This window comes from Eptesicus fuscus, chromosome 15 (assembly GCF_027574615.1).
Source record: "Eptesicus fuscus isolate TK198812 chromosome 15, DD_ASM_mEF_20220401, whole genome shotgun sequence".
In the NCBI taxonomy this organism is placed as follows: Eukaryota; Metazoa; Chordata; class Mammalia; order Chiroptera; family Vespertilionidae; genus Eptesicus; species Eptesicus fuscus.
In genome coordinates, this window is record NC_072487.1 from 3,987,377 (window position 1) to 4,012,839 (window position 25,463).

At 50.8% G+C, this 25,463-nt stretch overlaps 1 pseudogene; it reads left to right on the top strand.

Annotated features, from left to right (window-relative positions):
* The first annotated feature begins 2,399 nt into the window (after positions 1-2,399).
* On the top strand, positions 2,400-3,466 carry LOC103304804 (sorbitol dehydrogenase-like; annotated as a pseudogene).
* Positions 3,467-25,463: the final 21,997 nt, after the last annotated feature.

Sequence of the window (25,463 nt, forward strand, 5' to 3'; positions counted from 1 at the left end):
TTACAATGGGAAGAAATACTTGGCTATGGAGGTTTCCCAGAGATGGGGTCCCTGCCTCACACCAGGACCCAACCCAGGGTTCCAGTGCTGTGAAGAGAAGTCCCCATAACTTCCGGCTGTAAAAACCAGTGATGATTGTTGCTGAGTGACACCTATGCTTCTGGAGTTCCAGGCAATTATTCTTTTAAAAAATATTTTTATTGATTTCAGAGAGGAAGGGAGAGGGAGAGAAATAGAAACACCAATGATGAGAGAGAATCACTAATCGGTTGCCTCTTGCACACCCTCTACCAGGGATGAGCCTACAACCCGGGCATGTGCCCTGACTGGTAATCAAACTGTGACCTCCTGGTTCATAGGTTGATGCTCAACCACTGAGCCACAACAGCCTGGCCAGGCAGTTCCTCTTAAAGGGCCTGCACATGGACTTACTTGGACTCACTCCTTCTGAGCTCCAGCTCTGGGGCAGCAGCTTGAAAGGAACCTGGGACATTTGGGGAGGAACTGACTTGTCTGGAATCAGGGTGAGAGCTGGAGGGCAGCTTGCTCCCAGACAGAAGTGCTGGCAGAAGCCAGCGTGCCTTTGCTGAACCATCCTTGTCACAGAGCTGACAGGCTGGGCCATATCTGAATCTCCATAAACCTGGCTCACACTTTTGCTCTGTCCTGGTGATTCCCTGAGACCCTGCCCCTCCCTCCTTGAAGTCTCATCCAAGCCATTTCCAGTGGCTTTTCCATACAACTGTTCTCTTTTGCCTCATGCTTTGGACTTTGCTAAAATAAAACAAGCAGCAGTTGTGCCCTGTACCTCTCAATAAGTGGCCCTAGGCCTGGCACTAGCAGCAGCCCACCCTGGTTCAGAGCTTGGCCTCTCCTGGGCACCTCCAAGCTCAATACAAGTAGCAGTCATCTTCAGATTGCATTGTAGCTCATGCTGTGTGGCCCCAGGCAGGGGAAAGGCAGAGGCTGACTTTGCACCTCCTAGGAAGCCCCAGAGCCAGTGCACCCAGGGTTCAACTTTGACCACACTGGATTACAACCCTACCATCTCCACAAGTGAAGGGCAGACTCAGTGAGCACCAAAGCCCCACTGAAGCAAGTCCTGCTCCATAGGGTTGGCTCGGAGACCTATGGAGTGGGTCTTTAGCTATAGTTGCAGCCAATCCTTGCAACAGATAGGCCTGCGGGTCTATCACTCCTAGTGACTCCAACATAAATCAAGGCTCACCTACAAGGACAGTGCACACAGCTTACACAGGTGCACACCTGGAATGCCCAGCTCAGGTGACTGGGGAGGCTGAGTCATTGGGCCCTACAGGACACCTACTGCACATGGCCACTCTACTAAGTCTGGGAGACAGAGCAGACCTACATAATACATAGAAACAAACACATAGAAGCAGCCAAAGTGCAGAGACAAAGAAACATGTCACAAATTAAAGAACATAAGTAACCTCCTGAGAAAGAACTAAATTAAATGAAAGCAAGAAAACTACCAAATACAGAGTTCAAAACAATGGTATAAGGATGCTCAAGGAACTTAATGAGAACTTCAAGAAACTTAGTGAGAATTTCAAGGAAATTAATGAGAAATCAACAACATAAAAAAGGACCAGTCAGAAATGAAGCATACACAAATGGAAATAAAGAATAATTTACAGGGTATCAACAGTAGAGGACACTGAGAATCAAATCAACAATTTGGAATATAAGGAAGCAAAAATCACTCAATCAGGACAGCAAAAGGAAAACAGAATCCAAAAATATGAAGATAGTGTAAGGAAACGCTAGGACAACTTCAAGAGTATTAACATTTGCATCATGGGGGTACCAGAAGAAGAAGAGAGGGAGCAAGAAATTGAAAACCTATTTGAAAAAATAATGACAGAAAACTTCCCCTACCTGGTGAGAGAAATAGACTTACAAGTCCAGGAAGCACACAGACCCCCAAACAAGAGGAACCCAAAGAGGACCACACCAAGACACATCATAATTAAAATGCCAAGGGCAAAAGACAATGAGAGAATCTTAAAAGCAGCAAGAGAAAAGCAGTTAGTTACCTACAAGGGAGTGTCCATATGACTATCAGCTGATTTCCCAACAGAAACTTTGCAGGCCAGACGGAGTAGCAAGAAATATTCAAAGTGATGAATAGCAAGAACCTACAACCAAGATTACTCTACCCAGCAAAGCTATCATTCAGAATTGAAGGTCAGATAAAGAGCTCCACAGACAAGAAAAAGCTAAAGGAGTTCATCACCACCAAACCAGTATTACATGAAATGCTAAAGAGTCTTTTTTAAGAAGAAGAAGCAATAAAAGATCAAAAATATGCACAATAGACTAGAACCTCCACACATCCTGTGGACTGCAGCTCTAACCCAGGAGGGAAGAGTGACATGGCAGTGGCCAAGCTCTTGAACCTGTCCCTGGTGGTACACAGACCCAGGGACCTGTGCCTGGGGAGCTATGATATTTCTGAACCAGGCCCAAACAAGGTGCTGCTTAAGATGCATTTTGTTGGAGTCTGTGGCTCAGATGTCCGCCACCGGCAGCACAGTCGAATTGGGGATTTTGTTGTGAAAAAAAAACAATGGTTCTGGGTCATGAAGTTTCAGGAACAGGCATAAGAGTGGGATCATTGGTAAAGCACTTACAACCAGGTGATCACACTGGCATCGAGCCTGGTGCTTCCGGAGAAACCGATGAATTCTGCAAGATTGGCCAATTTAACCTGTCACCGTCCATCTTCTTCTGTGCCACACCCCTGATGATGGGAACCTCTGCCGGTTCTATAAGCACAATGCCAGCTTCTGCTACCAGCTTCCTGACAATGTCATCTTTCAGGAAGAGGCCCTGATTGAGCCACTGTCTGTGGTGATCCGTGCCTGCCAGTGAGCTGGAGTCACCCTGGGGAACAAGGTCTTTCTGTGTGACGCTGGACCAGTTGGACTAGTCAGTTTGCTAGTGGCCAAGGCAATGGGTGCTGCTCAAATGGTGGTGACTGATCTGTCTGCCTCTCTGTTGTCTAAAACCAAGGAAGTTGGGGCTGACTTTGTCCTCCAGATCTCCAAGGAGAACCCTCAGGAAATCAGTAAAGTGAAAGATCTCCTGGGGCACAAGCCAGAAGTCACCATCGAGTGCACTGGGGTGGAGACCGCCATGCAGGCTGGCATCTACACCACTTGTTCTGGTGGGAGCCTATGCTTGTGGGACTGGGTTCTGAGATGACCAGTGTGCCCGCAGTGCATGCAGCCCCCAAGGGGTGGATATCAAGTGCGTGTTTCGATACTGCAACACATGGCCGATGGCGATTTCAATGCTTGCGTCCAAGTCTGTGAATGTAAAGTCCTTAGTGACCCATAGGTTTCCCCTGGAGAACGTGTTGGAGGCCTTTGAAACATCCAAAGAGGGACTGGGGTTGAAAGTCATCATCAAGTGCAACTCCAACAACCGGAATCCCTGATGTTAATTGGGCTCTGCCCTCATTCCCACCTTTTCAGCATCTCAGGGCTAAATGCCTAGGCAAGGGTGGGCTTTAAGGCAGAAGCTTCTTTTAAGTAATAAGGATAAAAAAAAGCAGAGGCCTTACACAGAAGAGCTGGTATGCCTTAAAACGCAAGTAAGGATGGTTTGGGGAACCTGTAGTCAGAATGACTGTTTCTGCTGAGCAGAGTTCAGTGAGTGGAGCAGCGTGTGGCAGGCAGGTGCTGGGAGTTCGCCTCCTCCGGAGTGCCTGAGGTTTTTTTTGTTTGTTTGTTTGTTTGTTTTTTTTAATTTCTTTATGATTAAGGTGTCACATATTTGTCCTCATCCCTTCATTCCCATCCCACACTCCTTCCCACGGATGTCCCCACCCCCCTGTTGTCCTTAACCATTGGTTAGGCTGATATGCATGCACACAAGTCCTTTGGTTGATCTCTCCCCCCTACCCCCACCCTCCCCTACCCTCCCTCTGAGGCTTGACAGTCCGATCGATGCCTCCTTGTTTCTGGGTCTGTTCTTGTTCATCAGTCTATGTTGTTCATCATTTTCCCTAGATGAGTGAGATCATGTGTTACTAGAAATATAAGAACTGAATGTGAGACGAGCAATAATAGTAATGCTGACAGGCAAATGAATCAGTCTGTAGTAAGTTTCTTTCTGGACCAACAGTTCTTTTGAGACCCAATTTCAATGTCCACCAGTTCCTTATGTGTACATGTCGGCACTGACTTTTCAGCTCTGGATGGTGGACAAATGGTGGTAATGCAGGTCCGACTCCCTCTGGTTTGGTCTCGCCCGGACCCAGGGGCACGGCTTCACCCGGACTCAGGGGCGCGTGGCCTCACCCGGACCCAGGGGTGCATGGCCTCACCCGGACCCAGGGGCGCATGGCCTCACCCAGGCCCGGGCCCCAGCCTCATCTGGACCCAGGGGCGTGTGGCCTCTCCCGGACTCAGGGGCGCGTGGCCTCACCCGGACCCAGGGGCGCGTGGCCTCACCTGGACCCAGGGGCGCATGCGGAGTGCCTGAGTTAAGTGAGGGAAGAAATCTGTCCCTTGAGTTCCTGGTTCCACCGTGACTGGCCAGGTGGGGGATGGGAGGCTGAGTTATGAAGAGACAACTTCATTAACTGGCCCAGAAGCTGATTTTCAGGAAAATCTGCAGCTCATGGTCTGGGATGAGGGGCTGTAGCAGTTTTAGTTTAAAGCACAGTGTTTGTAGACACAGGTGCTATTTGGTTTGATAACAAAAGGAGAATAAGGGACTGGCATTCCTGGGTCTAGTGTAATTATAAACCCAATCCAACAAATAAAGCCAAAATCCCACATTAGGTCAAACCAGCTTGCATTCCCCAAATGTAGAAATAGTCAGGGAAATGAAAAAAAAAAGAAAAAAGAAAGAAAAGAAAAGAAATAGGGAACTTCTCAACACTGCTTGAAGACTGCCTCTTTTGCAACCTGAGAGAATTGTGTTTGCAAGGTGAATAACCACCTTCCTAACACCCGCCTCCCTTCCTTCCATTCTTCAGGGGCAACCTCTGCAGGCTTCTTTGTCACTAGGCAACCAGGAGATATCTAACTAAGGACAGTCACAGGGAATCCCCAAGGGAGACCTTAAACCATGGCTTTGATTAGCCCAGAGGGTTTGGTCAATGCACCACAGGAATAGCATCCCCTTCCAGGCTCAAACTCACACATGATTATTATACAATTCCATGTAATTCTGAGGAGACAGAAGAAAGCTAGATAGACAGAGACGGGGACCCTGGGGGGCAGGGAAGTAGTGGAGGAGGAAGTAAAATCAGGCAGAGTTGTTAGAGGCAAAAATAGAATGTTGCATACTAACTATGGTTATAGGAAATATAATCATGTTCTGTTAACCGTGATTGCCTAGTTCTGGTTTAAGAAGGACATTCTAACCTGGCTGAGAGTTGTATGTCCCTGGGACCTGGGAGTCAACCTTTGAATGCGGTCCATTCTCATTCAAGAACTGCCTATCATCATGGAAAGATTAACAATCTTGTTGCCCAAACAATGGAGTCCCACCCCAGCCTCCTACTTCCCAGGCCTGTACTCCCTACTTCCCCATGTAATCCTTGTCCTACCCTATACAAGCAGCTGGCTTATTGCGGGGAGGAGAGGCTGCGGAGCAGATTTTTGTGGATGACCTGCTGCTCTCCCATACTGCCGGCATCGTTGGAATAAATGCTCATATATGATCCAGCCTTGTCTCTGCTTGACTCAAGTAGTGACAGGCAGCCCAGACCCTTTGATTCTCAGGTTACAGAGTTACTAAGGCACCCCAACTGGGTGGGGTAGGAAGGCCAAGTGTGAGAGGCATGAGATTTAAAATGTCTGACTGTATGACTGTTGCTAAGATAGGCAGCTTGCAGATAACCAATCACAAGGCAGTGAGGCACGTAAACCAATCCCAAGGATGTTCTTTGAAATTCTTTGAAAGGACCAATCAGGAACTAACAAGCATATTATATAAAAAGCGTGCCCACTTCCTCTTCGCTCTGCCTGGCGCTAGGTTCTTGGGTTGGTGGCAGGAGATGCGCTTCCCGGCGCCACATGGCTTATGGCCACTGGGCCTCCACACACAGGCTCACAGACTTCAGGGAGCGGGATGTGAACTGCTCCCACTGTCACAGGGGAAGGAAGCCTGGACGCCGGCTGCTCCTGGAACCCAGCTGCCCGTTCCAGGACTGGCTTCTCCCAGCAAAGTTCGGGTCCACGAACCGTCTTTGTGACTCATTCTTCAATTTCACGAGACAATGAACTCGGACCCAAAACCCCCACATTTTGGTTTCAATTCTGGTAACTATAAACAAATGTTTTCCCCTTCTCACAGCCAGTTAAGACTCTTGGTATCTTTCTGTCTGAATAACCTCTCTAAAATTGTGACCTTATTTTAATTTTACTGTGGAACAGTTGGGTCCAATCACATTGAGCCCACTTGTGACTTTAACATTATTAGTCACGAATGAGGATATAATAATTGTGACATAACTTGGGCTGCAGCCTTTAACCCCTCACTTCAGCTGTGGGTGGAGGGTGGCTTTGAAGAGGTTCTGGTTTCCTTGTGACCAGGGAAAGCTGAGCAGTGCCTGGAATTCCTCAAACTGCTTTGGGTAATAAATTCTGCTTGGTAGTGCTTGAAAAAAAAAATGAACAAGAAAATGGCAATAAATGCATATCTATCAACAATTGAATCTAAAAATCAAAATAAACGAATGAGGAATCTACTGAACAAAATAAACTGATGAGTAAAAGAACCAGAGGCACGGAAACGTGGAACAGACTGACAAATCTCAGAGGGAAGGGGGAGGAGGGCCGGGAAGAGATTAACCAAAGAATGTATATGCATCCATGCATTACCTATGGACACAGACAATAAGGTGGTAAAGGCCTGGGGCGGGAGGAAACCTGGTGTAAGGGAGTAATGGGGGTGGGGGGATAGGGAGACATCTCTTGCTGGACCTGACAAGCAGACCCTGAGCGATGGATGAATGGATTATTTTGACATGTTTCTTTGAAAGAGAGGCTAAGGGACTGCTTGGCTATAGGAGCCAACAGCCCTGTTCGCTTGCCTTCTTAGGCTTTTATTGTAACAACAGCTTGCACTAAAATTAACTGTTAGATACTAACAGCAGGGTAAGTATTCTTGAGAAGACACATGCATCTGTAGTGTCCTTTAAGCAAGGACGTGTCTAAGTAAACATCTGGGGGCTCAGGCTTGTTTGGGAAAGTCAAGGCAGGGACAGGTGCCGTCAGCCAACTTCTGTCCAATGCCTTCCCACAATCTCTAATACTCTCAAAAATAAAGGTTTTTTAAAAAGTTGATCTTTACCTTAATTGAGCCTGTCTATTGTCTTTTGCATCTACAATAACATTCCTTTGGAATGTCAGGGTAACTCCCCTTTTTCCAGACCCCTCAGGGCACAACCAATGCACCAGGTTGGATACCACAAATCCTCTCATTGTTATTGTTATCGTGTTAATTGTTGACTGTTAACTATCCAGTACCCACTTAGGTAAAAGATGCATGTGTCAATCATTTTACTTTTCCTCCAATCACAGAGGTTCCCCTGCCCCTTTGCTTTCCCCCTCCTCCCTAATCTATCACCAATGGATTTTATGTAACCCACTTGCATCATCTCTTTTGATTGTAATCTAATCTAATAATAGACAAATATGCAAATTGACCGCACCTTCGCTACACCTAAGCCACGCCCACCAGCCAAGCCACGCCCACCAACCAATCAGGACAAGTATGCAAATTACCCCAACAAAGATGGCGGCTGATTTGCATATCAAGACAGCGTCGAAAGGGCGGGGGGAGGAGAAGGGAGGAGCGAAGTCAGGGCCGGGGGGGCAAACGGAAACGCAGGCGGGCTGGAGGAGAAGGCGGGGCAGGCGACAATGGCGGAGCGGAGGTGGGGCCGGGGGCGAAGGGAAATGCGGGCGGGCTGGAGGAGAAGGCGGGGCGGGCGACAAGGGCGGAGCAGAGGCGGGGCCGGGGGCAAACGGAAACGGGGGCGGGCTGGAGGAGAAGGTGAGGCGGGGGACAAGGGAGGAACGGAGGCGGGGTAGAGTGCAGCAGGAAATCCTATTGCAGGATTTTTCCTGCAATGGGAAAGCTAGTGTATAAAATAAGGTACAAAACTCTCATTCTCTGGAGCATTTTCTCAATCCATTGAGATTTTACTTCCCAGCAATTGCCAACAGTTCAGCTCAAATAAACTCACAAAATTATTTACAGGTTTGAATATTTTTTATGTTGACAAGAGGTAGAAGCGGAAGAAACTGTTATTACCAGGTAAGCATTAAATCAGAGTGTGATGCACAGTATGGGCAACTCACTAAAAGGATTGGGAAGACTGACAGGAATCCCACACTTTGGTGCCCCGAGCACACAACCCATCATCTTAGGTAAGCTTTCCCATTTGGTTGGTGAGCGTTCTTTTGTTAACACTCATCTGAGGATAATTTTCCATTGGTTTTTAGAGAGAGTGGAGGGAGGGGTAGAGACAGAGAGAGAGAGAAACATTGATGTGAGAGAGATGCGTCAATTGGTTGCCTCCCTCCAGCACCCTGACCAGGGCCAGGGATAGAGCTTGCAACCGAGGTGTGTGCCTTTGCCTGGAATCGAACCTGGTGTTGTGGGATCGGTGCAAAAGAAGCAACAGTTGAGCACTTGGAGGTACTGGGAAAGAGAGGGGATTCAAAGATCCAAAGCCGGAACAAATGACACAATGAGACTGCCTCATATATATATTCCTGGGTTTCTTTGTTTTCTGTTTCCTAACTACCGGGCTTTGGTGGTGGGGTCCACAGCCCCTTCTGGGTCAGTTAAATGGGGAAGCTAGAGTGTATCTAAATGACTGGTCCGTTAGGGCCAGTGACAGTCCCCTCTAGCTAAGCTGTTTCATTCTTGGTTTATGGCGCTTTGTCAATTGGGAGTAATTAGGAAAACAGGTCTTGCTAGACCAGATTGTTAAGGGGCAGGGACCTAAGTATAGGCTATCAGGAATGTACATTAGGAAACTGATGAACCGAGTCAGGCTGCTGGCCCTCCTTCAGTCTTTCACACTGGGACCCTTCATCCGAGGGCTGACTGACACGCAACCCACTGAGCCAAACCCACCAAGGAAGCTCTGCCATCTGGAGTCAGGTGGCAGGCTGGCTCCCCTCCTCCCAGGGCACAGGGGTGGGCTTCTCAAAGAGACCCACTCCCAGGCCCTCAGGAAACATTCCTTAAGACCAGCAAGAGGCCATTGAAGACTTACATACATTTAAAAAGCACAGGCAAAGACATTCTAACAGAAAGGGAGAGAAAGAAGTCTCTTCTTTTCACTGGGATAATGCAGCCTCTTTTCAATTCGCGTTTGTTCCAACTGGGGAGCCCTCTCCATTTGCCGGCACCAACACACGTGCAGCTGCCCTGTAATTCCTGCATTTGCTGGCAAACAGCCTCCCACCACCACCTTCCACCAAGAGGAGGGCCTCACTGTCTGTCCTAAAAGGATGTGCTCAGTCGTTATCCTGAAGTTCGGCACAGCAGGGCCTGCGTGTGAGTTGGAACTGTGGCCGAGGCTTGGGCTCACAGGAACCAGCGGCGCACTGGCCTCAGACCGTGAGCGCTCTGGGAAAGGCCGAGGATGCTGGCTACAGACTCTCCCAGCGCCCAGAGCGCACCAGGGTGTGACAGGTGGGATGTGGCGGGGGTTCTGCGGTTCTGGAAGGCCTTGTCCCACTGGCTGCTCGAACATTCTAAGCAAAAGGCCTGCATCATCCTTGCGGGAAGTCATGGTCAGTGCGGTGGTCACCTTTTACAAGGGCAAACATAATTTTCTCTTGTTAGCATACAAAATATTCAAACTTGTAAAGAATTTTTGAGTTTATTTGAGCCAAACTGTTGACAATTGAGGGAAGCAGAATCTCACAGGATTGGGATAATGCTCCGGAGAATGGTGGTTTTTCACCTGTTTTTATACATTGCAGTCAAAGGAGGAGACATAGGTGGGTTATGAAAGATGAAACAGAGGGCCGGAGACCATGGGATACCAGGACACAGGCTTTATTGGAGATCACCCTGCCGGCCGCCTTTCAGAGGGGAAAAGGGAGAGGGCGTGCCAGGGTGTAAGCGCCTTTGGAGGGGAGGGAGGGAGGGGACGGGGCTTAGGGCACTCAGCCCACGCTGATTGGTGGTTTCATACAAGGCACTTGATTAGGCACCTAGGGACTTAGGAATCAGGGGCTTAGGGTATTTGGCAGGTGCTGATTGGTGGTTCCATGTACAGTCCACATAAGGTGTTTAGGAATGTCCGGCTGCAGGTGGAGTTTACGTCATACTCTGTCCATCAGTTGGGGGAAGGGAGGATCTATCAGGTTACAAGAAATCCATTGGTGATAGATTAGGGAGGTGGGAGAAAGTAAAGGGGGAGAAACCTCTGGGATTGGATGAAAAGTAAAATGATAGACACATGCTTCGTTTACTCAGGTGGATGCAGGATAGCTAATAGTCAACAATTAACATGATAATAATAACAATGAAGAATTTTTGTCTCTGTCCTGGGGCCCAGGGCATTTGGTTGTGCCCTGAGAGGTCTGGAAAAAGGAGAAATTGCAAGTTACCTTGGCATTTCAACCACATGCTCTTATAGAAGCAAAAAACTGGGCTCAGTTTAAAGTACAGGTTGACCTTGTCAGGGAAGATACCGGCCTGGAAGGTGACTGCCCACCATCACTGCTTTTAGTCAAAGTTTAATTTCAGACCATCCTATGGGGTTACTTTAGGTCTCTGAGTTTGAAGACCGCCACACAGGCCTCCCCTGAGCTGTCAGGTCAGCATGTGGCCCCTTTCGTCCACAAGCCAATTGTCCACTGTCAACAATTGCCAGGAAGCAGAATCTCAAGGAAATGAGATAATGCTCTGGAAAATGGCAGTTTCATACATTGCAGTCAAAGGAGGAGATGTAGGTGGGTTATATGAAATCCACTGATGATAGACTAGGGAGGCGGGAGAAAGCAGGGAAACATCTTGGATTGGATAGAAAGTCAAATGATAGCCCTAGCCGGTTTGGCTCAGTGGATAGAGCGTCAGCCTGCGAACTGGAGGGTCCTGGGTTCGATTCTGGTCAAGGGCATGTACCTTGGTTGCGGGCACATCCCCAGCAGGAGGCAGCTGATCGATGTTTCTCTCTCATTGATGTTTCTAACTCTCTGTTTCTCTCCCTTCCTCTCTGTAAAAAATTAATAAAATATATATTTTTAAAAAAGAAAGTCAAATGATAGACAATACTTCTTTTACTTAGGTAGGCGCAGGATAGTTAACAGTCAACAATTAACTCAGTACCAATGATGGGCCTGGGCTTTGAGGGGTCTGGGAAAAGGAAAATTGCTTTGACACTGAAGCAGGAATTTTAGGGAAGTATAGGCAGGCTTAGGGATTTTTTAGAATTGGGGACCATGGAAAAAATACAAGGAGAAGGTACATTTCCATAACACCAGGAAGCCAGGTGCAGTTACATCTCCGTAAGACAAGGGAGCAGCAACAGTTGCATTTCCATAAGACAAGGGAACTGGAAGTAGCCAAGAAAGGTCTATATTTACAAAATAAAGAGAAGGAAGCCCTTCAATCAGATGGAAAAGAAGAAAGCCCAAAGGGAATAGGAAAACAATAAGGAAGGAGGGGGGAGAACCTCACAAGTCCCATATGAGGTTTGACCTTTGAGCCCAGGAGTTACTACAGTAACCAGTCTAAGGGAATAGTGACCAATCAGAGGGGATATCAAGGCACCAGGATCTGCAGCCTTTATAAGCCTTAGAGAAGAGGAACTCAGGGGGACCCTTTCCCCCTTCCTACGTGGGAGTCCATTCTGTGGGACTCTTTCCCTCTCCGCACGTGGGAGTCTGTACTTGTTTAATAAATCTCCACCTTTGCTATACCACTTTCTGTCCGTGGATTCATTCTTCAATTCTGGCAGACAAAGACTCGGGTTCCAGTCCAAAAAATCGGTATCAACACTCTGAAGATCTGTTATTGGAGACACAAAAAGACAACAGGCTCAGTTAAGGTAAAGATCGACCTTTGTCGGGAGATTCCAGCCTAAGTATGACTACCCATAAACTGCTTTTTAATTTAAAAGTTTTCATTTCAGACCATCCTTTCTGGTTACTTTTAGGTCTCTGAGTTTGCAAGGCCACCACCCAGGCCTCCCCTGAGCTCGTCAGGTTGGCATGTGGCCCTTTCGTCCACACTCTCATCTGATGAAAGGCGTTGATAGGTAAGAAACTCCAAATGCCACCAGTGGAAAGTGCTGTCCTTAAGAATGCTCCTTCCCACAGCTAAGTGGCACCATTTCTTTCATCTTGGACCCTTTTCCTGCACTGATATACACATTCACGGCACAAGATTGGCTCCTGAGCGCTGCAGGGACATTCGGGACAGCTACACAATAGTGGGAGACTTAATGGGAAGTGATACCCTTGGAATAAGCTAATTCTCATCTCTGCGTCTGGATAATCAATGACCAGAAATCACGTTAAGTACACGTGGGTGCTCACTCCGTTTTATCCAGGGAACTGTATATAAAGGTCATGTTTCTTTTTTCTTTTTTTTTTTTTTTAAATTTCTTTATTGATTAAGGTGTCACATATTTGTCCTCATCCCCCCATTCCCATCCCACCCCTCTCCCCACGCATGCCCCAATCCCCTGTTGAACTTAACCGTTGGATAGGCTTATATGCATGCATACAGGTCCTTTGGTTGAACTCTCCCCCTCCCCCCACCCTCCCCTATCCTCCCTCTGAGGCCCGATAGTCCGATCGATGCCTCCTTGCTTCTGGTTCTGTTCTTGTTCCTCAGTCTATGTTGTTCATCATTTCCCCTAGATGAGCGAGATCATATGTCACTAGATATATACTAATAAGCACTGAATGTGAGACGAGCAATAATAGTTATGCTGACAGGCAAATGAATCAGTCTGTAGCGAGCTTCCCCCTGGACCAACAGTTCTTTTGAGACTCAATTTCAATGTCCAGTAGTTCCTTATGTGTACATGTCAGCACTGACCCCCCAGCTCTGGATGGTGGACAAATGGCGGTAACGGAGGTCCGACTCCCTCTGGTTTGGTCTCGGCCGAACCCAGGGGCACGGCGTCACCCGGACTAAGGGGCACGTGGCCTCACCCATACCCAAGGGGCGCGTGGTCTCACCCGGGCCTGGGACCCAGCCTCACCCGGATGGATCCAGGGGCACACGGCCTCACCCGGACCCAGGGACACTTGGCCTCTCCCAGACCCAGGGCCACTTGGGCTCACCCGGGCCTAGGTGCACGAGGCCTCATCTGGATCCAGGAACACATGGTCTCACCCGGACCCAGGGACGCTTGGCCTCTCCCAGACCCAGGGCCACTTGGGCTCACCCGGACCTAGGTGCACGAGGCCTCATCCGGATCCAGGGACACATGGTCGCACCCGGACCCAGGGACGCTTGGTCTCTCCCAGACCCAGGGCCACTTGGGCTCACCCGGACCTAGGTGCACGAGGCCTCATCTGGATCCAGGGACACATGGTCGCACCCGGACCCAGGGACGCTTGGCCTCTCCCAGACCCAGGGCCACTTGGGCTCACCCGGGCCTAGGTGCACGAGGCCTCACCCGGATCCAGGGACACATGGTCGCACCCGGACCCAGGGACGCTTGGCCTCTCCCAGACCCAGGGCCACTTGGGCTCACCCGGACCTAGGTGCACGAGGCCTCATCCGGATCCAGGGACACATGGTCGCACCCGGACCCAGGGACGCTTGGCCTCTCCCAGACCCAGGGCCACTTGGGCTCACCCGGGCCTAGGTGCACGAGGCCTCATCTGGATCCAGGGACACATGGTCTCACCCGGACCCAGGGACGCTTGGCCTCTCCCAGACCCAGGGCCACTTGGGCTCACCCGGGCCTAGGTGCACGAGGCCTCACCCGGATCCAGGGACACATGGTCTCACCCGGACACAGGGACGCTTGGCCTCTCCTAGACCCAGGGCCACTTGGGCTCACCCGGGCCTAGGTGCACGAGGCCTCACCCGGATCCAGGGACGCATGGTCTCACCCGAACCCAGGGACGCTTGGCCTCTCCCAGACCCAGGGCCACTTGGGCTCACCCGGGCCTAGGTGCACGAGGCCTCACCCGGATCCAGGGACGCATGGTCGCACCCGGACCCAGGGACGCTTGGCCTCTCCCAGACCCAGGGCCACTTGGGCTCACCCGGACCTAGGTGCACGAGGCCTCATCCGGATCCAGGGACACATGGTCGCACCCGGACCCAGGGACGCTTGGCCTCTCCCAGACCCAGGGCCACTTGGGCTCACCCGGGCCTAGGTGCACGAGGCCTCATCTGGATCCAGGGACACATGGTCTCACCTGGACCCAGGGATGCTTGGCCTCTCCCAGACCCAGGGCCACTTGGGCTCACCCGGGCCTAGGTGCACGAGGCCTCACCCGGATCCAGGGACACATGGTCTCACCCGGACCCAGGGACGCTTGGCCTCTCCTAGACCCAGGGCCACTTGGGCTCACCCGGGCCTAGGTGCACGAGGCCTCACCCGGATCCAGGGACGCATGGTCTCACCCGGACCCAGGGACACTTGGCCTCTCCCAGACCCAGGGCCACTTGGGCTCACCCGGGCCTAGGTGCACGAGGCCTAATCCGGATCCAGGGACGCATGGTCTCACCCGGACCCAGGGACGCTTGGCCTCTCCCAGACCCAGGGCCACTTGGGCTCACCCGGGCCTAGGTGCACGAGGCCTCACCCGGATCCAGGGACACATGGTCTCACCTGGACCCAGGGGCGCTTGGTCTTTTCCAGACCCAGGGGCACGTGGCCTCACCCGGGCCTAGGTGCTCGAGGCCTCACCCGGATCCAGGGACACATGGTCTCACCCGGACCCAGGGACGCTTGGCCTCTCCCAGACCCAGGGCCACTTGGGCTCACCCGGGCCTAGGTGCACGAGGCCTCATCTGGATCCAGGGACACATGGTCTCACCCGGACCCAGGGACGATTGGCCTCTCCCAGACCCAGGGCCACTTGGGCTCACCCGGGCCTAGGTGCACGAGGCCTCACCCGTATCCAGGGACACATGGTCTCACCCGGACACAGGGACGCTTGGCCTCTCCCAGACCCAGGGCCACTTGGGCTCACCCGGGCCTAGGTGCACGAGGCCTCACCCGGATCCAGGGACACATGGTCTCACCCGGACCCAGGGACGCTTGGCCTCTCCCAGACCCAGGGCCACTTGGGCTCACCCGGGCCTAGGTTCACGAGGCCTCACCCGATCCAGGGACACATGGTCTCACCTGGACCCAGGGATGCTTGGCCTCTCCCAGACCCAGGGCCACTTGGGCTCACCCGGGCCTAGATGCGCGAGGCCTCACCTGGATCTATGGACCCCTGGCCTCACTCGGACCCAGGGGAGCGCGGCCTCCCCCAGACCCAGGGGCGCTTGGCACCTCCGCAAGAGTCCCGCCTCTCCCCGCAGGCATCTGGGTCTCCCACGGGTCCCCAGAAGCTGGATTTCAGTGTGATGGAGAGCTAATCTCCCCTAGGTTTGGAACAAAAGCCCCTTTCCCCCGCCACCAACCAGACCCACGCGCCTCCACACCTCATCCCCTCCGATTTCGCTGGTTTCCTCTTCCCTCTTAGCTATAAATCTACCATTCAGCCATCTCTCCTGTAGTTCTGGATGGCAGAGGCTCTGTCCTCCATTCGTGCCCCTGAAATTGCTGTGCGCGGTGGAGTTCGCAGTTCCTTTGTTTAACTTAGCCTCCTTCTTGATTCTCCTCTGTCAAAATGGCTTAAAGGGCTTGAATGTAAGATGAGAACTCCTAAGAATCCTCCAAATCGGTGTTGGCGGCCTCCGGGGCCTCGAGGATCTCACTGCGCAGTTCGGCCAGGTCGGTGGCGCGGATGCGCCCCTCCTGCAGAAAGATGGTCTCTTCCTTCACAGAGAGCCGCTGCGCCGAGTCCGCGGCCGCCGCCACAGCAGCTGCTGCGGCGCTCACGAGCCCATGGCCCCGGCTGCGGTGCTGACTGAGAGGAGCAGCCGCCCGGTCTGGGGAGACACGAGCAGCAGTCGCCACCCTCACTAGTCCATGTTCCAGTTGTATTTCCGAAACTGCCATGTGAGGCAACACATCAGCCTTCACCTCCGCCGTCATCTTTTTCGAGTTCCCCAATTTGTTCTTCTTAATCCCTTGAATTCAGTCAACTCTACTGAGGTCTAGTGGCGCCGGGAGGTGCACGGAGAGGGCGCCTGGGCCTCCGTCCGGTGTGCGGGGCGCGCGCCCCGCGGAACCAGGCACGCGGGGGCCTCGCGGCGGGGATGGGCGCTGGGCGGCCGCCGGGCTCCGGGCGCCGCTGCCGCCGCGGTGTCCCCAGTGCCCCGGGCCGGGCGGCCTGCGGGGGCGGCGCAGTTGCGAAACTGAGTGAGTATCTACAGTTAAGTCTTGATTGTTGTTGGTGTCACTAGGAGGAATTGTCCTCCAGGCCAATTGTCCATGAGGACCCTCTTTGTCTATATAGGAAGAGTTGCTGTGCAGGAGACATGAGGCTCCTGTGTCTGTGTCCCTCTGTATTCCTTGCAAACACCTCTGAGAGAAACGCGCCCTGGAGTTTCGCCCGCTGCCTGGAACTGGGTTTCAATGTAGTTGGAACTGGGTCTCAGCGCAGTCTGGCGCCTTTGTCTCCTTCCCAGCAGGGCCATTCAGTGGCGCAGGCAACAGTCCCTCCTCTGCGCGCCCTCCCGTGTGCGCCTCTGGAGCCGCCGCTCCTCTGTGCCTCTGCCCCACAGGCCAAATTCATTCCCCCAGCATGTGCCTGGCTTCCCAGGGTTTCGCCCGGAACTGGGGTTCAGTGCAGTCGGAACTGGGGTTCAGCACGGTCCGGAGCCCTTGTCTCCTTCCCGCTAGGGCAGTTCAGTGGCGCAGGCAACAGTCCGTCCTTTGCGCCCCTTCCTGCGCGCGCCTCTGGAGCTCTGCCTTCCGCCGCTCCTCTGTGCCTGCGCCCCACAGCCCAGATTCATTCCCCCAGCCTGCGCCTGGCTTCCCAGGGTTTCGCCCGGAACGGGGTTCAGTGCAGTAGGAGCCGGCGCTCAGCGCAATCCGGAGCCTTTATCTCCTTCCTGCCAGTGAACGCCGGCCAGGCCGTCAGCCGCCCCTTCCTCTCCGGCTCCATCCTCCCCGCAGGCGCGCGTGCTCGTGTCTCCGTCCGTTTCTCCATACCTCAGGCTTTTACGGCTCCCCCGACTGTCCCCGTGGCCTTCTCCTTCTCCCCAGCTGTGGGCATTTCAGTCCGCCAGCTTTCCTGTGGTTCTGGACGATGACCGTTCTGACCTCTAGTTGTATTTTTGAAATTGTTGTCAAGGTCATGTTTCTTGTCAGCGAATATTTATTCCGCTTTTATACTAACTTTCAAATAAGTAAATTTCTGGCACAAATTCATTTTGTTGGCACTATGACTAGCCCTAGCTAATCTCTATGCTACCTGAATATTTTATTTGTCAATGTAAACAATATTTTAACCTGCAGAGAATTTTTATGAGTTTATTTGAGCTAAACTGATGATAATTACTGGGAAGCAGAATCTCAGTGGATTGAGAAAATGCTCCGGAGATATTGGCCGTTTTGCACCTTATTTTATACATTACAGTCAAAGGAGGATGGGTAAGTGGGTTACATGAAATCCATTGGTGATATCTTAGGGAGGCAGGAGAAAGCAGAGCAGGGAAGCCTGGGATTGGATAGAAAGTAAAACAAATAGACACATGCTTTTTTACTTAGGTGGGTATAGGATAGTTGGCAGTTAACAATTGTGAACGAAAGAAGCCACCTGCTAACCTGACAAGCTCAGGGGAGGCCTGTGTGGCAGTCTTGAAAACTCAGAGACCTAAAATAACCACAAAAGATGGTCTGAAAATTAAATATTTAACTACAAACAGGTTATAGTGGGCAGTCATTCCTAGGCTGATATTTTCCCTGACAAAGATCAACTCAGATCTTTCCTGAGCCCATTTGCCTTTTTTTGCCTCTAAGATAACATATCTGTGAGATGTCTGGGTAAATGGTAACTTCCTTCTTTTGCTGGAGCCCCTGGGGCACAACCAAATGTGGTGGGCGCCAGGACAGATGCCTCAAATTCCTTCATTATCATGTTAATTGTTCCTGCACCCACCTAAGTATGTGTCCATCATTTTACTTTTTATCCAATTCCAGGGGTTTCCCACCGTTTGACTTTATCCCACCTCCTTAATCCGTCACCAATGAATTTCATGTAACCCACCTATGTCCCTCCTTTGATGGCAATGTATAAATACAGATGTAACCTGCCATTCTTTGGAGCATTATCTCAATTCATTGAGGTTCTGCTTCCCGGCATGGCATATGTCGACAGTTTGGCTCAAATAAACTCACTAAAATTCTTTACAGGTTTCAATGTTTTGTTTTTTTTTTCGTTAACACAATTAACACGATCACAATAACAATGAGGGGTTTTGTGGTCTCTTCTCAGGAATAGGGAGGGGTGTGGAAAAAGGAAATTACCCTGACATTCCAAAGGTATGCTAGTGTAGATGCCAAAGGACATTAGACAGGCTCAGTTAAGGTAAAAGGTTGACCTTTGTCAAGAAAGATACCAGCCTAGGACATGACTGCCCGCCATGACTCACTTTTAGTCAGGAGGTTTTAAGTTCAGACCATCCTATGTGGTTACTTTAGGTCTGAGTTTGTAAGTCTGCCACACCGGCCTCCCCTGAGCTTCTCACGTATACTATGTGGCCCCTTTTTTGTCCACAATTGTAAAGAAATTATTTCTTTTTCCCCCAATTGACTTTAAAGAGAGGTAAAAAGAGGAAGGGGGGGGTCGGGCAGAGAGGGCGGAGAGAGAGAGAAAAAGAAAACAGAGAGAGAGATCAGTTTGTTGTTACACTTATTTATGCATTCATTGTTTGATTCTTGTATGTGCCCTGAAGATCAAACCAGCAACCTGAGTATTGGGATGATGCTCTAACCACCTGAGCTACCTGGCCAAGGCAAGAAGTGATTTTGTTAGAATTGTGAGCAGATCTCTTTGCTCTAGTTGTTTTTCTACATCTTTAGTCCATTTTTAAAAAGTTGACTGTATTTTTTTAGAGCAGTTTTAGGTTCACTGTGTTGTAGGGGCTAAAAAAATATTGATACTTTCCCTCCCATTTTCTAAGTGTTTCTGGGCTGGGCTAATTCTCAAATTAACAGAGACAGATAAACAGAAGAAAAATAACTGTTCAGACACGGGTATGGGAATTCACCTAAGCATGAAAATCCAAAGGCAGTGAGGCAACACTGTACAGAAGACATTTTTGCACAAAAGAGAAAAGGGGTGGGACAAGATACTAGATTTCAGAAGCAAGAATGAATGATTTGCAGGTAATTGAGGAAGAGTGAAACACATGGCAGGAAAAGCCTTGCTAGGCAACTCAAACAAGGGGACGCAGGGGTATCTGGCGAGCAGCCCTCCCCCCTCTTCCCAGTCTGAAGCCCTCTTATTGCCCATGCGTAATGCAAATCAGGCTACGGTGAGCTCTCTAGATCTCCTTCCTAAGGCCGGTTCTCTGTCTGAATCCTCTGGGCAGGAAACTGGTGAGGGTCAAAGTTTCCCTCCGAGTCCTGTTTTCCTAAAACAGCTTAAAAGCAATACCCAAGATGGCAGCTTCAGGTGGCAGACTTTGGTTCCCTTCAACAGTGAGTTTGAAAAGAAGGTACAGAGGATCCCACAGACTCCCTGCCCAACACCTGCACAGCCTCCCCACAGCCAGCATCCTGCCGCTGCGCTGCCATCTGTTGCAATTGATGAACCTACATGGACACGTCATCATCACGCAGAGGCCATAGTGGACATCGGGGCTCACTCTTGGTGTTGCACATTCTAAGGTTTAACGTATTGTGACAGGTACCCACCAACACAGCACCACAGAGAAGTTTCATTGCCCTAAAAAATCCCTGTGCTTCATTCCTCCTCCCACTTAACTCCAGGCAACCCTGGCCTTCTTACTGTCTCCATAGTTTGACTTTTCCAGAATGTCACAGAGTTGGAGTCACACAGTATGTAGCCTTTCAGCTTGCCTTCTTTCACTCAGCAGTGTGCAGGGAAGGTCCCTCCCTGTGTTTTCATGATTGGATAGATCATTTCTCTTTAGTGCTGAGAAATATTCCATTATCTGGAACACTAGCTATTTTTACAAAATTGATTCAGAAGCTACTCCTTTCATTATTCCTTATACAAAAATGTATGAAGAAGCAGAGAAGGTAAGTGTTATGGAGGGGCGGGGGTGACACACTATGACTTACTACATTTTTGTCCTATTTCTTAAGGTAGACAGAGAGATATAATGGTGCCCCTTAGAGCTGTTATTAAGTGATATAAGGTGCGCCTTAGAGCTGTTATTAATTGATCTCCTTATAAGAACAGTCGTGGCAATGTAAAGGACAGCACAGATAATACAGTCAATAACATTGTAAGAACTATGTATGGTGTCAGACATGGGGTGATCACTTCGTAAGTTATATAAATGCCATACCACTGGGTTGTACATCTGAAACTATAATATTGTATGTCAACTGTACAGTACTTTGAACATTTTAAAAATAAAGCATTAAACAATACTAATATGTTTTTAAATGAATGACTGTGTAATAGGCATTTAGGCAAGACATGAGCAGAGCAAGGACAGTGGGCCAGGTACAAAAGAAGGTCACCAGGGCAGAAAGCCCCAGGGGCCTAGCAAGGGGCAAACTGGGAAGACAAGGACCTGCCCCCAAGGTGGCCTTTCCTCCCCTGGGATATCGCTGGTCATACGGTTTGGACCCCTGACCTTTCCTCCCTAGAGATAACATCTAGGCCTCAGTTGTGTCTCAGCCCCAGACCCGGAAAAGCAGCAAAACCAGACAAGTGACACTGTGGCTGCCTCAGGACCAGCTGCATTGCATAATGACCCCCTGATCTGCACCCACCAATCAGTGGAGACCACAACCCTGAAAGAGCACCCCTAGGGAGCAGATAAACATTGTATTGAGACCTCCCCTGAGATTCCCACCTGAGAGAGATAAGTACCCCCCAATGCAAAGGACCCAGCATGTGCCCTCCCTCTGGGGGGCATGCCCTCGCCATTCCCTTCCCTTTCTACTTCCCCCACTGGCACAAATCTCCTAAACTCCATAGGAACCCCACAAGACTTGGGGAGCAATGGGCAGCAGCAGCTTGTCCCAGGCAACCCCCTAAACCTGTCTCCCAGACCCCTTTTCCCTGACTTCCCAGTGAGCCAAGCAGCCCAGCCTAGGCTCAGCTGTTGCTTCTGTGATCTTCTTGTTTCACTCTCCTGAGTGTGTTTTGCTGCAGCCACTAAATTCTTGCTTGCTTTGCTGCACTGTGTCTCTTTTCTTTTTTAAAAATATATTTTATCGATTTTTTACAGAGGAGGGGAAAGAGATAGAGAGCCAGAAACATCGATGAGAGAGAAACATCGATCAGCTGCCTCCTACACACCCCCCACTGGGGATGCGCCCACAACCAAGGTACATGCCCTTGACCAGAATCGAACCTGGGACCCTTCAGTCCGCAGGCTGACGCTCTATCCACTGAGCCAAAGCGGTTTCGTCTGCACTGTGTCTCTTGATTGAAATCTTCCCCTCAAGAGGACAAGAACAGAGGTCTCATCCTCTGGCAGGTAACAAATGGATTTTTTAAAGTCCCATTAGGCAATGTAAAAGTAAGTTTTTAGAAAGAGGCCCTGGATGGTTTGGCTCAGTGGACAGAGCACTGGGTCGCAGATGGAACGGTCTCGGGTTCAGTTCAGGTACTGGCCTGTGCTTTGGTTGCAGGCTCTATCCCCGGCCCCAGTTGGGCACGTGCAGGATGTAACTGATCAACGTGGCTCTCTCACATCAATGCTTCTCTCTCTCTGTCTCTCCCTCTCCTTTCCCCTCTCTCTAGAAATCAATGGAAGAATATCCTCAGTTGAGGATTAACAAAAAAATTTTTTTTTTCAGAAAGGGATCTAATTCTATTAATCTAATCAGCAACTGATTTCCTTTCCATCTTTGTAGTTTTTATTTTTAAACTTTTTAAATTTAATAAATCTTTATTGTTCAGATCACTACAATTGTTCCTCTTTTTTCCCCCCATAGCTCCTCCACCCGGTTCCCACCCCACCCTCTGCCCTTACCTCCCCCGCACTGTCCTCATCCGTAGGTGTATGATTTTTGTCCAGTCTCTTCCCACACCCCCCACACCCCTTTCCCCCTGAGAATTGTCAGTCCACTCCCTTTCTATGCCCCTGATTCTATTATATTCACCAGTTTATTCTGTTCATCAGATATCTTATTCACTTGATTTTTAGATTCACTTGTTGATAGATATGTATTTGTTGTTCATAATTTTTATCTTTACCTTTTTCTTCTTCTTCCTCTTCTTAAACAATACCTTTCAGCATTTCATATAATACTGGTTTGGTGGTGATGAACTCCTTTAGCTTTTTCTTATCTGTGAAGCTCTTTATCTTACCTTCAATTCTGAATGATATCTTTGCTGGGTAGAGTAATCTTGATTGTAGGTTCTTGCTATTCATCACTTTGAATATTTCTTGCCACTCCCGTCTGGCCTGCATAGTTTCTGTTGAGAAATTAGCTGACAATAGTATGGGTACTCCCTTGTAGGTAACTAACTGTTTTTCTCTTGCTGCTTGTAAGATTCTCTCTTTGTCTTTTGCCCTTGGCATTTTAATTATGATGTGTCTTGGTGTGGTCCTCTTTGGATTCCTTTTGTTTGGGGTTCTGTGAGCTTCCTGGACTTGTAAGTCTATTTCTTTCACCAGGTGGGGAAAGTTTTCTGTCATTATTTCTTTTTTTAAAAATGTCCTTATTGCTTAAGGTGTCACATATTTGTCCTCATCCCCCCATTCCCATCCCCCACCCCTCCCCACGGATGCCCCCACCCCCTGTTGTCCTTAACCATTGGCTAGGCTCATATGCATGCACACAAGTCCTTTGGTTGATCTCTCCCCCCTACCCCCACCCTCCCCTCCCCTCCCTCTGAGGCCCGACAGTCCAATCGATGCCTCCTTGTTTCTGGGTCTGTTCTTATTTATCAGTCTATGTTGTTCATCATTTCCCCTAGATGAGTGAGATCATGTGTTACTAGAAATATACTTATAAGAACCGAATGTGAGACGAGCAATAATAGTTATGCTGACAGACAAATGAATCAGTCTGTAGTAAGTTTCTTTCTGGACCAACAGTTCTTTTGAGACCCAATTTCAATGTCCACCAGTTCCTTTTGTGTACATGTCGGCACTGACGTTTCAGCTCTGGATGGTGGACAAATGGTGGTAATGCAGGTCCAACTCCCTCTGGTTTGGTCTCACCTGGACCCAGGGGTGCGGCTTCACCCAGACTCAGGGGCGTGCAGCCTCACCCGGACCTGGGACCCAGCATCACCCGGGCCCCAGGGCGCATGGCCTCACCCAGTCCCGGGATCCAGCCTCACCCAGACCCAGGGCCGCGTGGCCTCTCCTGGGCCCAGGGGCACGGCCTCACCCGGACCCGGGATCCAGCTATACCCGGACCCAGGGGCGCGTGGCCTCACCCGGACCCAGGGGCACGGCCTCACCCGGACCCGGGATCCAGCTTCATCTGGACCCAGGACCCAGCCTCACCCGGATCCAGGGGCACATGGCCTCACCTGGACCCGGGATCCAGCTTCACCCGGACCCAGGGGCGCACGGCATCGTCTGGACCCGGGGGTGCACGGCCTCACCCGGACCCGGGATCCAGCTACACTGGACCCAGGGGCGGTTGGCCTCACCAGGACCCAGGGGCACGTGGCCTCTCCTGGACCCAGGGGCGCTGCCTCACCCGGACCCGGGACCCAGCCTCACCCGGATCCAGGGGCGCACGGCTTCACCCAGACCCAGGACCCAGCTTCACCCAGACCCGGGACCCAGACTCACCAAGATCCAAGGGCTCAAGGCCTCACCCGGACCTGGGATTCAGCTACACCCGGACCCAGGGACGCGTGGCCTTACCCGGACCCAGGGGCGTGTGGCCTCTCCCGGACCCAGGGGCGCAGCCTCACCCAGACCTGGGGCCCAGCCTCACCAGGATCCAGGGGCGCACAGCCTCACCCGGACCCCGGATCTAGCTTCACCTGGACCCGGGACCCAGCCTCACCCGGATCCAGGTGCGCACGGCCTCACCCAGTCCCGGGATCCAGCCTCACCCAGACCCAGGGGCGCGTGGCCTCACCCGGACCCCGGGGCGCGTGGCCTCTCCCAGACCCAGGGGCGTGTGGCCTCTCCCAGAACCAGGGGCGCGGCCTCACCCGGACCCGGGACCCAGCTTCACCCGGACGCAGGGGCGCGCAGCCTCGCCCAGACCCAGGGGCGCGTGACCTCACCCGGACCCGGGGGCGCACAGCCTCTCCTGGACCCGGGGGCGCGCGGCCTCACCCGGACCCGGGGGCGCGCGGCCTCTCCTGGACCCGGGACCCAGCCTCACCCTGACCCAGGGGCGTGTGTCATTATTTCTTCAAATAGGTTTTCAGTATCTTGTTCTCTCTCTTCTTCTGGCACCCCCATAATTCGGATGTTGGTACGCTTGAGGTTGTCCCAGAGGCTACTTACACTATCTTCAAATATTTGGATTCTTTTTTCTTTTTGCTTTTCCAGTTGAGTGTTTTTTGCTTCTTTGTATTTCAAGTCTTTGACTTGATTCTTGCGTTCCTCTAGTCTGCTGTTATGTCTCTGTATAATATTTTTTATTTCAGTCAGTGTATGCTTAATTTCTAGTTGGTCCTTTTTCATATTCTCGAGTGTCTCGCTAAATTTATGGGCCTTTTCTAGGAAATTCTTGAAAAACCTTATAAGTGTGGTTTTGAACGCTATATCCAGTAGTTTGCTTTCCTCCATTTCTGTCATTTGTGACCTGTTTCTTTGTCTCCACATTTTCACTGCTTCCCTTAGTTGGTAGAGTAGCTTTGTGTGCTAGGTGTCCTACATGGCCCAGTGGCTCGGCCTCCCCAGTTACCTGAGGTGGACACTCTTGGTGCACCCCTTTGTGGACTGTGTGTACAGCCTTGTTGCAGTTAAGTCTTGATTGTTGTTGGTATCACTGGGAGGAATTGACCTCCAGGCCAATTGGCTGTGAGGATCAGCTGTGTCTATGCTGGGAGAACTTCTGTGCTGGAGACACCCTTAGGAGACAAGACTTGCAAAATTGCAAAAGCTTGTATGCTCAGCTTGGATGGGGCAGAGTCTCAGGGCGGAGCAGACAGCCTTGGCTTCCCATCAGCCCTGCCCTATGAAGCCCCTGGGTCTCAGTGTCCCTCAGTAATCGCTGCAAGCACCTCTGAGAGAAAGCCGCCCTCGAGTTTTGCCCGCTGCCAGACAGTCCAGTT